Source organism: Giraffa tippelskirchi, chromosome 3, assembly GCF_054371585.1.
Source record: "Giraffa tippelskirchi isolate mGirTip1 chromosome 3, T2T-mGirTip1v1.2.pri, whole genome shotgun sequence".
Lineage (NCBI taxonomy): Eukaryota > Metazoa > Chordata > Mammalia > Artiodactyla > Giraffidae > Giraffa > Giraffa tippelskirchi.
In genome coordinates this window covers 77896436-77909951 of record NC_137277.1, presented here as the reverse complement: position 1 = coordinate 77909951, position 13516 = coordinate 77896436, and the positions used below count along the sequence as shown (strand labels likewise).

Here is a 13516-nt window from a genome sequence, read left to right as displayed (position 1 = left end):
TGAGGAAACAGATACACATATGCTCCTCAGCTGAACTTCTTGACATCACCAATTTGGAGATTATGATCAAATCCCAAGTCTGTTGTCATTACCTTCTCAAAGTTCTAGGAGAGAACATTTCTGCTTTTTCATTTCTTGAATTAGTCAATACTGTACTATGTAGGGGGCTTCCTTGGTGGCTCAGACAGTAAAGAATCTGCCTGCAATAGAGGAGACATGGGTTCAATCCCCAGGTCAGGAAGATCCTCTGGAGAAGGGAATGGCTACCCATTCCAGTATTCTTGCCTGGTTAATTCCATGGACAGAGGAGCCTGGTGGGCTTCAGTCCATGGGGTTGCAAAGAGTCAGACATGACTAAGCAACTATGTAGAGTGAATAATTCGCTACAGGTTTATGAATGGTTTTTGTTAGGCTGATTCAAATTTATAGCTTTATGTCTTTATATTCTGTGTATTAGTCTGCCCATGAAACTTCATTAACTTTTAGTTAATTCTAAATTAAATATTTCTTGTTCAATTTCCAGGAATTTGGTTGGTCACAGTAGCAATTTTAAACTTAAAATTGCCAAGCGCAGGGCATAGTGTGTCTAAAGCTGTGCTTTTCTATAACATTTTAATTTCAGTGTGGATAATCATAATTCCATAATTGCCATAAGATCATGGCATCCAGTCCCATCACTTCATGGCAAATAGATGGAGAAACAGTGGAAACAGTGGCAGACTTTATTTTGGGGGGCTCCAAAATAACTGCAGATGGTGACCGCAGCCATAAAATTAAAAGACGCTTACTCCTTGGAAGAAAAGTTATGACCAACCTAGACAGCAGAGACATTACTTTGCCAACAAAGGTCTGTCTAGTCAAGGCTATGGTTTTTCCAGTAATCATGTGTGGATGTGAGAGTTGGACTGTGAAGAAAGCTGAGCACAGAAGAATTGATGGTTTTGAACTGTGGTGTTGGTGAATACTCTTGAGAGTCCCTTGGACTGCAAGGAGATCCAACCAGTACATCCTAAAGGAGATCAGTCTCGGGTGTTCATTGGAAGGACTGATGTTGAAGCTGAAACTCCAATACTTTGGCCATCTGAAGTGAAGAACTGACTCATTTGAAAAGACCCTGATCCTGGGAAATATTGAAGGCAGGAGGAGAAGGGGACGACAGAGGATGAGATGGTTGGATAGCATCACTGACTCAATGGGCATGAGTCTGAATAAATTCCGAGAGTTGGTGATGGACAGGGAGGCTTGGAGTGCTGCAGTCCATGGGATCACAAAGAGTTGGACACAATTGAGTGACTGAACTGAATCATAATTAGATTAACAAATTTAAAAAGTTTCTTGAGTCTTTTAAAAAGCAATTTTGTGCATACATTTTCTGATTATTTATACAAATGGAAATGTACTTATATTTTAAAATTTGACATTATACTTCACCTGATTTTTCCTTATCACTAGGAACATGGAGCACATGGCATGTGCAGAACTTCAGTTCAGTCACTCAGTCCTGTCTGACTCTTTGTGACCCCCATGGACTGCAGCATGCCAGGCTTCCTTTTCCACCACCAATTCCCAGAGCTTTCTCAAACAAATGTCCCTTGAATCAGTGATGCCATCCAACCACCTCATCCTCTGTTGTCCCCTTCTCCTCCTGCCTACAATCTTTCCCAGGATCAGGGTCTTTTCTAATGAGTTAGTTCTTCGCATCAGGTGGCCAAATATTGAGGTTTCAGCTTCAGTATCAGTCCTTCCAATGAATATTCAGGACTGATTTCCTTTAGGATAGACTTGTTGGATCTCCTTGCAGTCCAAGGGACTCTCAAGAGTCTTCTCCAACACCACAGTTCAAAAGCATCAATTCTTCGGTGCTCAGCTTTCTTTATAGTCCAACTCTCACATCCATACTTGACTACTGGAAAAACCATAGCTTTGACTAGACGGACCTTTGTCAGCAAAGTAATTTGTAAATAAACTAATTTGTAATTTGTAAACAAAGTAATTTTTAAAGCAAAGTAATTGTGCAGCAGTTAGTGACCCACACAATAAAGGTTGTTGGCAAGAAGAAAAAGAAAGGAAAATAACTTCTAGTTTTTTTTTAAAATAAGTGTTTGTTATTTCTGTTATCAACTTCCCAAGCCTTTGGTGAATCGTTGAAGGCATCAGCAATAGTTTCAAAACAAATTTTGAAAAATGATATTGTGATCTGATATGCATTGTCAAGATATTTCCTGAGATTAACTTCATCTATTTATTGTCCAAATTTATTTCTTTTGTTTGAAATAATTATTCCTTTATCCTATTTTTCTATTTTTTCCTTGTTGATTTGTATGACTTTGTGTATTCTTGATACTGTCACCTTCCGTGTCTTCTGTCATTTTGTGGCTAGTTTTGCCATTTTCTTTAAGTGTCTTTTAATTTTAATATGATTTTAACTGTCAATATCTTTCTTTATGAATTAAGCCATTTATACATAAAGATGCACACACATATTAAAACCTGATATTTAACATGTGAGTGAAGTCACTTAGTCGTGTCTGACTCTTTGCAACCCCATGGACTGTAGCCCACCAGGTTCCTCCATCCATGGAATTTTCCAGGCAAGAGTACTGGAATGAGTTGCCATTTCCTTCTCCAGGGGATCTTCCCAACCCAAGGATCGAACCTGGGTCTCCCGCATTTCAGGCAGATGCTTTACCATCTGAGTCACCAGGGAAAATACATGTGAGTTATATGCATATTTATAAAGGTTATTTTTTATGATTCTAAACCTCATTATTTGAAAAACCTATTATTTGTGGGGCAGGGGAAAACAAAACATTTATACCACATTGATTGCAAGTGATTTTCTGAGTAGAGATTTGTCCAATAAAAAATAATCTTCATATTGAATAAATAGTGCATTTTACATTTATTTATTATATGCAAAGCTCCAACTACAAAGATTATCCTGATACTTTCCTGTTTATCCCAGGCCATAAATTATACCTTATACACAATGACAATGTATATTCTCTCTAGAGATAATATCTTCTGATAATTATTGACATTTATAGGCAGATGACTAGTGAGGTTGCTCAGTCATGTCCAACTCTTTGCAACGCCATGGACTGTAGCTTACCAGGCTTCTCCATCCACGGGATTTTCCAGGCAAGAGTACTGGAGTGGGTTGCCATTTCCTTCTCCAGAGGATCTTCCCGACCCAGGGATCGAACCCGGATCTCCCAGATTGTAGGCAGACGCTTTACCATCTGAGCCACCAGGGAAGTCCCAGATGACTAGTGATGGATCCAAAATGTAAGAAATCACTTCATAATATTTTTTGAGTTGCATCATAAATGCCAGAACATAAAATCATAGCTAACGCTTATTGTGTGAGTACTTGCTAATTACCAGACACTGTTCGAAGCATCTCACAGGCATTAATCTATATAGTTCTCACAACCTCTCTATAAGTTGAGCACCACCATCCCCATTTATGTATGATAAAACTGACAGAGGTCAAACAATTCACCCCAGTTGTCCTGGAAAATACTGGAGCTAGAATCTGAATACAGGCTTACTGGGACACTTTCGAAAACAAAGGCAACTACTGCTCTAAACACCTTGGCCCGTAGGTGTAACCAGGCAGGGAGTTGGTACCAACCAATACGTGTGGCCACCTAACCGTGAAACGTCTCCCAAGGATTTTTATCCCTTTGGAAACATAATCTTTGTGGGTCTTGGCATCCTTTAATATGTGAACATAGCTAGTCCTTTTCCTTTTTGCTTTGAGAAGTCATTCACACCTTGAGGCCTCAACACCAAGCAAGACTCAGCACCTGGAGTCCTGCCAGAGTGGGCCTCGTAGATTCCTTGCCCTGTCTTCTACATGACGGCCTGGACCTCAGCCAGAGATGCCGCCATGCTAAATCTGTGTGTCATAACGATTGGTCCTTGCACCGTGACCTCTTTTAGATAGAAATATAGATGACACATTTAAGCCTTCATGCCGTGTAAGGGAAAGGAAAGAAATACTGGGTTTTTGAAATATAGCTCAAGAGTGAGAGAGCAGTGAAGCTGAGACCGTAGGGCTTCCAAGTCCTTATTTGGCTTTTCTGCTGATTTATCATCCTATATATTGTTACTTTACCATCCTATATATTGTTGCTGTGTAAAAAAATCTGTGACGGGGCACAAATCAGCATCAGTCTTCTTAAAGCATCCTGAAAAGCGACCATCATTTACTGCTATTTTTGTATAAAGATAAATTAAGTTTTCTCTTTCTTTGTCTCTTTCTTATTTAATTGGGCTCATTTCAAGGTCAGGTATCATATATATTTTAAAATTTTCTATATATTATTATACTTTGCACATTAAAAAAAAATCTTTCTGGCTGTGGAGAAAAGGCCCCTTCTGAGGCAAGCTAATTCTTAGATATAGCAGAGGTTCCAGTGCAAGCATGCCTTTGTTATGTAAATGAAAGTTGCTCAGTCATGTCCGACTCTTTGAGACCCCATGGACTATACAGTCCATGGAGTTCTCCAGGCCAGAATACCGGAGTGGGTAGCCATTTTCTTCTCCAGGGATCTTCTCAACCTAGAGATCAAACCCCACAGGTCTCCCACACTGCAAGTGGATTCTTCACCAGCTGAGTCACCAGGGAAGCCCTCACCAGTTAAAGCAGCACTTCCTCTATCTGGTCCATACACCCCAGGCACAATATACCTCTACTTTCCCCATCCCAAGACCAGGTGCCAGGCAACTAGAGGACCATCCCTGTTAGTCTGAGGCCCTTTGAAATAATTCAAATTAGCCAATCCTGACCCTTTACCTGCCCTATCTTGCTTTTCCCACAGAAACCCCGATAAAGATGGAGGCCCAAACTTTCTTCCTCCTCTCTTCTGCCTGTGACCACCTGGGTGATCTTCCATGCGGCCCTGCTGCGCCTCCTCCCAAGACCTGTGAGTTTAATGAACTTTGTCTTTCTGAATCTCTCCTCGGCTCTTATGGCCGATCAGCAAAGTGCTCTGGGTGTCGCTCTTTAACCAGCAGCAGCAGTGCCCTTCTGAGACATTTGCTCATCTGACTGTCAGCTCTCCACCTGTCCCTAACTTACAACTCCGCGACTGCCTGAATGCCTCATGCTGTTGTCTGAGGATGAGGAGTGACAACTGTGCCGTAATGAGAAAAATGGTGCTGCATCAAAGCCGCACTTCACTGTTAAGGCTGGTCTGGATTCAAGTGCTTTTCATTCACAGAGAAGCACTACAACTGAAATGGGAAACTTGAAAACATTTTCTTGATTTAATAGGTTTCTTGGTTGTATTTTTTGATGAAGGGCTTTTATTGACTCAACAATATTAGTCTTGTTGGATAAAGCATCTACACAGATGAGAAAAATCTGATCATTACCTTAAAATGAGCTACGAGTGATTTTTTTTTTTGGCATTCCTTTATTGGCTTCATACACAAGCCAGTACATTTGGTTTGATATTTGACTTAATTTCCCTTAGCCATGTCCAGAAACAGAAGCTCTTAAACTGAGCCACAGCTATTAATCATATAACAGGTGATTACTAAATGTGGAAGGAACAATAAAGGGAGTCATTGGTTATTTGTAGACTGTGATGTGATCCTTATTTTACCATGTTTTTCTGAATATTGGCATGCTTAAAATTCAAATGGGAAAATGGTTTCTCCATTGTACAATAGAGTGAAAGTTATAGGTCAAGTTTATCTTAAAGCTACTTAACAGTTTGGTTTTATTACTAAGAAGTAATATATTTTTAATATGTTATCAATAATAGTAAATAATTTGGGGAGAAGAACACCTTCCCTTATATTTTCGTCTCATGTGGAGTCTTGGCTATTCAGGATGGTATTCTAAAACTTTCATGTTTGTTGTAAATTATAAATTTATTTGATTATTCACTTGAGGTATTCAAGAGATTACTTAGAGATTCTTTTTCTGTTTTTTTTTTGTTTCGTAATCTTTAAATGTAATTCAAATTAAATTATATTCATTAATAAATGCATTTGGGAATTTCAAGAACTGCAAGTCAGATAAGAAGCCACATTTATTAGCCCAAGGAGATCACTGTAAAGCTCAGATGTAAAATCAATTTCTCACAACACACTAAAGGTAGAACTCCCTTTTAGTTTGTGGCAGCCATCAGGAAACAGTGATATATTGTTCTTCTGCACTAAGTTGCTTCACTACCAGCAGGTTTTAGTTAACATTATCATGATAGTGAATGACCCTAAAAAGGGCTTTAAGTCATTCCTTTAAGTCTCCTTCCTAATAACCTACAGCTGTGTGAACACCGTCAGCTGTGGGAGTTTCTGATGGGCATGTTAAGAGTGTTGGAATGTCACTCCGTATGGTTCTTGCCAGCTTCCTTTGACGACTCATATTCCGTCAGGCCAGCTGTCAATGGCCAATTTCTCAGCTGGGCTGCTGACTTGAAAAGCTACTCTCTGGTCTTTGTTGCTATTAAAAAGCTTGGAGCTCTTTGTTTGCAGTGCTTAAAAGATGGAGAGACACTCCTGTTGAATTAAAGCAGCCAAGGTTCTGAATAGGACAGTCTCCTGAAATCTCTGTAAACTTTTTTTTTTTTTAAACATACTGAAGTCCACTTGGTTGGGGAGATACAGAGTAACTTGGAGAGAAATTATTATTGTTTCAATTGCATGAAAATGTAACCACACATTTGCAAAAGAGGACCCAAATGCAGCCCTGGGCACAGATTTAAGAAGTGATCTTATTTTGTTGGCTTGCAATGGATGTATTAACTTTAAAACTTGTTTGCTGAGGAAAAGCAAAGAACATAAAAAGCTAATGTCAGTTTTACTGTAAAACTTTAATTTAGAAAGAATTAATGGGATCATTATGTCTTTCATTTGGGAAAACAAAGAGGGACATTATTGACAGAGAGCATAAAACCTGCAAACTATATATAAAATTAAATAGAATTTAAGGGGGACAAGAGGTAAATATACAAAGCCTAAATCTGTAAAGAGGTTAAAGTTTTATTGTTTACTCTTTTATTTAGGATCAGTCTTGTAGAGTGTCTGAAGAAAATAATGTGTTTATGTTTATATGTTACCCTTTGTTGATTTTTAGACATTTGTCTTTTTTGGGGGAGGGGTGGTATTTTGTTTTAAGAAGATAGGTAAGAAGGAGACAGTTTCTAGGGAAAAGAATTTCAAATTGCCTTCCTATCTTTTGTCTTGCCTTTAAACATTCATTTAATTTCTCTGTGTTTCTGTTTACCTGTTTTCATAGAAGGCAAGAAAACACCAAGTTAATTCCAGGATATGAGGAATGTCTTTATAAATACTTATACTTTCCCAGTAGTCCTAAAATCTATACAAGTGATGCTGTAACAGAAAGGAAAAATAATGATTATTCCTATTTCATTAGGTGTTAGAGTAGAAATGTTCCTGCATTGCTAGGATCAATTAAAGCATGTTTCTATAGAAGCTCAAAGCTAGAGCTCTAAAGAACTTCAGTGGAACTTCATTTACCCCAAATTAATGGATCCCAGTGCAGTTGGAATTCCAAGAAAAGGGGTATCACTGTATGATCCTCACCTCTCTAATTACACAGCTACTTTGATTTTAATACTATCCTCACATTTTCTGAGTTTATGTATATCCTGACAGCCACTTATTACTGTCCACACACCCACTACTTTATCTTTCCTCATACATTTCATGTCTTCATCATGAAGACATGTTTTGTAGGAAACTTTTCTATTATGTCTTACAAACAAATCTCAATAGTTGGCCCCTTAAGTCTTTTCTTACGTAGTGTAAGAAATGTAATAATTACTCCTAGATGCTTCCTTGGAAAGCAAGTGCAAGTGTGGAAATAAAGTGCTTTATTCACTCAAACTGTTTTCTACAATGTGTTAACTTACTTAAGATACATCTTAGAAAATAGGATGCCGAGAATTGCAAGAATTAGAAGAGTAAACATTTGAAATGTGGAGGGTTTATTAAACATTGGCAAACAAGTACTTAGGTGTAAAATATAGAGATCATATATATAACACAGTAAGTAATCTTGTTTCTTGAATACTTCAACCAGGATTGTTATCAAGCCTATTTGTGGTTTTATTTCACAAAACATTAAGAAGAAAAAGAAAGATGAAGATAAAGCACAAGATAAAAATTGCAGATGTCCAACACAATAATTGATTACTTTTTATATGATAGTACTGGGTCTGTTTTATCTGCATTTGGAATAAAATTATGGCAGAGTCAGTGAGTACCCCCCTCCCACCCAGATGTTCCCTTTCATATTCTCACCAAGGACACACACGAAGGGAGCATCTCGTTTATTTAGATACACCTTAATCAGTGAGTTAAGTTATAAAATTAGGCCCTGTGTGGAAACTGAGAAGATGAAGAATAGGAATATTATTTCCCAATAAAAAGTAAACTGGAATTTGGGGAGCTCAGGGAATGTGGAAAGTTAATTATAGAAAAAATGAGAGGGTGCGAGAACAATTAGACATCCACAGGCAAAAAAGTAAATCTAGACCCAAGCCTTTCTTACACACTCACCAAAACTGACTCAGAACAGATCCTTGACTTAAATGTAAAAGGTAAAACTAGAAAATAACATAGGAAAGAAGTCTAAATGACCTGGAGCATGACAGTGACTTTAGATATAACATCAAGGTACCATCCATGAAAAACATATTTGATAAACTGGCCTTCATTAAAACTAAAATCCTACTCTATGAAGGACAATGTCAAGAGAATGAAAAGATGTTACATATCATATGTCATTGGGAAATAGCAAACTAAAGAACAATAAGATGTTAGAATGGTCACAGTCCCAAACATTGACAACATCAAAATCTGGGGAGGATGAAGAGCAACAGGAACTCTCATTCATTGCTAGTGAAATGCAAAATACTGGGTTGGTTAAAAGTTTGTTTGAGTTTTTCTGTTACATCTTATGAAAAACCTGAATGAACTTATTGACAACCCAATAGTACAGCCACTTTGAAAGATGGTTTGACAGTTTTTTACAAAGCTAGACACTTTTACCATCTGAGCTAGCAGTTGTATTCCTTGGAATTTACTTAAAGAATGGAAAACTTATGTCTACAGAGACCTGTTCAGGGATGTTTATAGCATCTTTATTCATAATGACCCCAACCTGGAAGCAACCAAGGTGTCCTTCAGTAGGTGAATGAATAAATAACTGTGGTATTTCCAGAGAATGGTTTGTCACTAAGCAACTAAAAAGAAATAAGCTATCAAGTCGTGAAAAGACATGGAAAGACCTTAAATTAGCATCACTGAGTGAAAGAAACCAAACTGAAAAGGCTACATAGTGTATGATTCCAACTACATGACATTTTGTAAAAGGCAAAACTATGGAGATCAAGATCAGTGTTGCTGGGGGCTAAGGGAAGGAGAAACAGGCAGAGTACACAGGACTTTTAGTGCAGTGAGATTATTTTGTGTGATACTACAGTGGCGGATATGTGTCATTAAATATTTGTCATAATGTATATAATATGCACCACCAAGAGTGAACACTAATGAAAACTATGGATTTGAGGGTAGATAATGATGTGTCAATTTAGTTTAATCAATTTTAACAAGTATCCCCTTGTGGTGCCTGGATGTTGCTTGTGGGAGAGATCGTGCGTGTGTTGGGGGCAGGGGGTATGTGGGAACTCTCTGTACTTTCTGCTTAATTTTGCTGTGAAATTATAACTGCGCCAAAAAATTAAGTGCATTTAAATGGCTGAGGACATTTAAAGACTAGGACTGATATTTTATCTTAAAATACCTCAAGCAGCTGCAAGCTGCTGTACATCTCCCTCTGTGGCCACAGACCTTCGATGGAGGCAATACTGCGTGTCCTTGAGCTTAGTCGTAATCTAGGGGAGTGAAGAATTTGGGATGGTGGCAGCAGAGAAGCATGGCAAAAGCTCAGAAGAAAAATCAGGGCGTGGGGAGAATTCCTGTCAGAGAAGCAGCTGCCAGGTGGCTGGTTCCAGAGTGAGCCAACTCACCTTTTCCCTAGAGAGATACTAAGGAAGATGAATGTTGGGTGGGGTTGCACGTGGGGGCTGGATGATAGCCCATATCTGCTTTCATCCATGTGCAAAGGAACTTATTTTATTTTGCATTTTTGGTTCTTCTTTTGGGGTATGTAGGGGATAAACTAGTGAAGAAATGAGTGTTCAGCACAGAATAGATACTGTTTAAAGTTGTAAGTGAATGGAGAAAAAAATGTAAGAGGCAAACTGAACAAGAAATGGGTAAGAATAAAGGTGTTGATATAAATATTACATGAAAGTAGTTCATTAATTTTCCAATTTTAAAATCACCATGGCAAGTTTATAAGAAAACATAAAAATGAGCATAGTTTAAGCTAATGTTTATGAGTACATGAAGAAATAAAGAATATTGAGGGAAATGGAAAGTGTTTTTTTTTAATTCTAAACTGTAACGTAAGGAAATCTCATAGTTCAGTCAACTAGAAGGAAGATAAAATAGTGTCCAGGCATTTCTTAATTGGAAATTTCTTTTTCTCAGCCCAAAAAGAAATTTTCCATCTGTTCGAGCATCTGCTTACTGTGGTTCAAGAATTTCTCCAGTTTAACAAGTAGGTGTGACAATTGTGACATCTGGGAAATTTTATGAGGGTGCACAGAAGAGTTGAGGTGGCTGGTAACTGGCTTCATAAGCTTTCCACAGATTCCTTACATATACACAGAATTAAAATAGTTGATCACATGGCATGTTTAAATAAACTTTCTTAAAAAGAAGCGTTAAATTGATGCGATGCTGGAATTGTACATGTTTTTTAACCTGTTACCATGAGAAGAGCAGAAAGTGGTTTGTCCAGTTGCAGGCCATTAGGAGGACTTAGGAGATGGGACTTCTTGGTCCGTTGGCAAGGCCTACCCCTTCGAAGCTTTCAGAAAGTTGCCTCATTTCTAAAACCACCACAATATTGTAAAGCAACTATCCTCCAATTAAAATAAACTAATTTTTTTAAAAAGAAAGTTGCCTCATTTCTCTTTGTCTCAATTTGTCCACTGGTTAAGATGCAAATTTAAATAGCAGTGTATTCTCAATACACTGGAATGTTGAGGAAGAGAATATGCTAGGATACAGTTGCTACAGATGAATGTTTGTGTTCCTCCTTGTATTTCTGTGTTGAAATCCTAATGCCCAGTGTGATGGCATTAACAGGTGGGGCCTTTGAGAAGTACTTCAGCCATGAGGGTGGAGTCCTCATTAATGGGCTCAGTGCCTTATGAAAGTGTCTCCAGAGAGACCCCTCACTCTCCCACTATGTGAGGACATAGGCTGTGAACTAGTAGGCAAGGCTTCACCATAGCACAACCATGCTGGCACCTTGATTTGGACTTTCTAGCCTCCAAAACTATAAGAAGTAAACTTCTATGATTTTTAAGTTACCCAGTCCATCACATTTTGTTATAGCAGTCTGAACGGATTAAGAGAACAGTCTATGAATGCGAATGAAGATCATTATGGTTGAGTCTTCTCCTACCTCTTATGTTTAGTTAGAAACTCTGGATTCTGGAATTTTGTAATTTCTCATTTTCATTTGAGGGGAAAAACCATGGCCTTAAAAAATTTAGAACTTCTGAATATGTCTTGAATATCTAAATTTTTCTTTCTACCTTTTAAAAGCTGAAAAAGTTACCTTGTTAAATTATTTTTGGTTTGTTCTTATAGCTGTATAATGTCACCAGGTTTTCATTGTGCTTTTCAGTGAGTGTCAAGCACCTAGTAAAGCAAATGATTTCATGCAGTCGTTATCTCTCTATCTTTCCTGTTTGGAAATAAAAGACGCGAGAGTACTAGTTTAGTTGGTAATCTGGCGCATGCTCAAAGCAGTCATCTCTTTCCCTTCTGAATTTAGTGTATATTCCAATTCAACTTTTGTTTGAATGGATTTTCTGTGGTCTCACAGTACAGGACATCTGACTGTGGTCATCAGGGGTGGCTCCAGGTGACCTGAGGATTCTGTGTTCCTGGCCAGTCAGCTAGTCTGCAGACCATGACTAGAACTCATGAGATATCCAGTTTGAAAAGGTATTGGTTTCAGGTCACTCGGAATTATTCTGTGTAAAAGGGACCTTTCCTGTCCGCATTCTTTTCTTTTGACTTGACTGGAATTCTATGGGAGTGAGATGATGTGTGAGCAAGGCTAGAAACTGAGGGATTTTGATGCAAAACCTGCCTGATGTTATGTAAGGTAAATAGTAGTCAGGAGTTAGTATTTCCTTTAATTACTACACCAAAGTACATCTTTTCTCTCACAAGAAGTGCATATTTTCTCTCAACATCCCCCAAGAATGAAAGAGTATGAGAGATTTGACCTCTTAAGTGATCCTTTGTATTTTGTTGAATTGCTAGAATCTTGTATTTGCTATCCTATTATCTATGTCTATATCTGTACCTATAACGTTAAGAAAATTGACAGAGTCAAAAATAGAAAAAGAAAGAATGACTATATTACTGCAGAATATATGAAAAGGTGCTCAGCCTAAAATGAATTAGGGAAACAAGACCACAATGAGCTGGAAAAAATTAAACAGTCTAGCAATATACCAAGTATTGGTGTGGATGTAGATAACTGAATTTCTTATTAATTGCTGGTAGGAATATAAAAAGGTTCAACTGCTTTAGACTATAATTTGGCATTATCTTGTGAACTAGAGCATTTGTAAACCTTTTGACTCAGCATTTCTACTCCCTTATGTATACATGTGAACATGTGTCTAGAACAGCTGTCTCCACAACTGGAGACAGCCCAGTTGTGGTCCATAAATGAAGCAGTGATAGTGTCATGAACCAAGGACAATGATCCTGCCCAACTGTGTGCATCCAAAACAAGACTAAAGTAAGAAGGACCAAGAGGAGCACCTAATACAGCATCTAATGCTGAGAATGTACAGAATCATTTCTTAAATAGGTGAATGATAAAAGTCATTCATTTGGAGGACTATGTGAGCCTTCAGGTATTGACTGGTGAATGTTTAAAAAGCCCATCCTTTCTTTCCTGCTTCTCTCTGATGAGGCCACAGGTATTTACTGAGAGCCCCTTTACCAACTATTTTCACATCACTTAATGATTCTGCATTTTATCCATTTGCATTTTAATGATTAAATTTTTCACTCTGCTCTTTTTGTTACTAAAACCAGCTTATAAACTTCTGGAGGGCAAAGGCCACATTCTGAATTTCATTTTTCTTTCTTACAGAACTACATGGAGTAGGTAATCAGTAATTGCTTAGGATCTAGCGGTGAAACAAAATTCTACTCAAATTTTCCTTTTTTTTAAAAAAAAAGTATTTTGAAAAGAACAAATCATGGTCAAAAGTAAAATCTTTCAACCAAGTTAGGTGCTCCATGACTTCAAGTGGATACTCTCATTAAAGAAAAATTTAATATACAGATAGTGAAGTTGTAGCTACTGACTTTATGTGTAGGAATATGTTTGTGACAAATACAAGGAAATTTTTATGTGGTA

General features: G+C 37.8%; 1 long non-coding RNA gene across 1 annotated transcript in view; it reads left to right on the top strand.

The window, feature by feature from the left end:
• LOC145542363 (uncharacterized) overlaps positions 1 to 13516 on the top strand; it is a 248547-nt gene that overhangs the window by 58982 nt on the left and 176049 nt on the right. The window contains exon 2 of the long non-coding RNA XR_014079809.1: positions 4830 to 4934. This is a non-coding gene — a long non-coding RNA (uncharacterized LOC145542363). The remainder of the gene's footprint in view (positions 1 to 4829; positions 4935 to 13516) is intronic.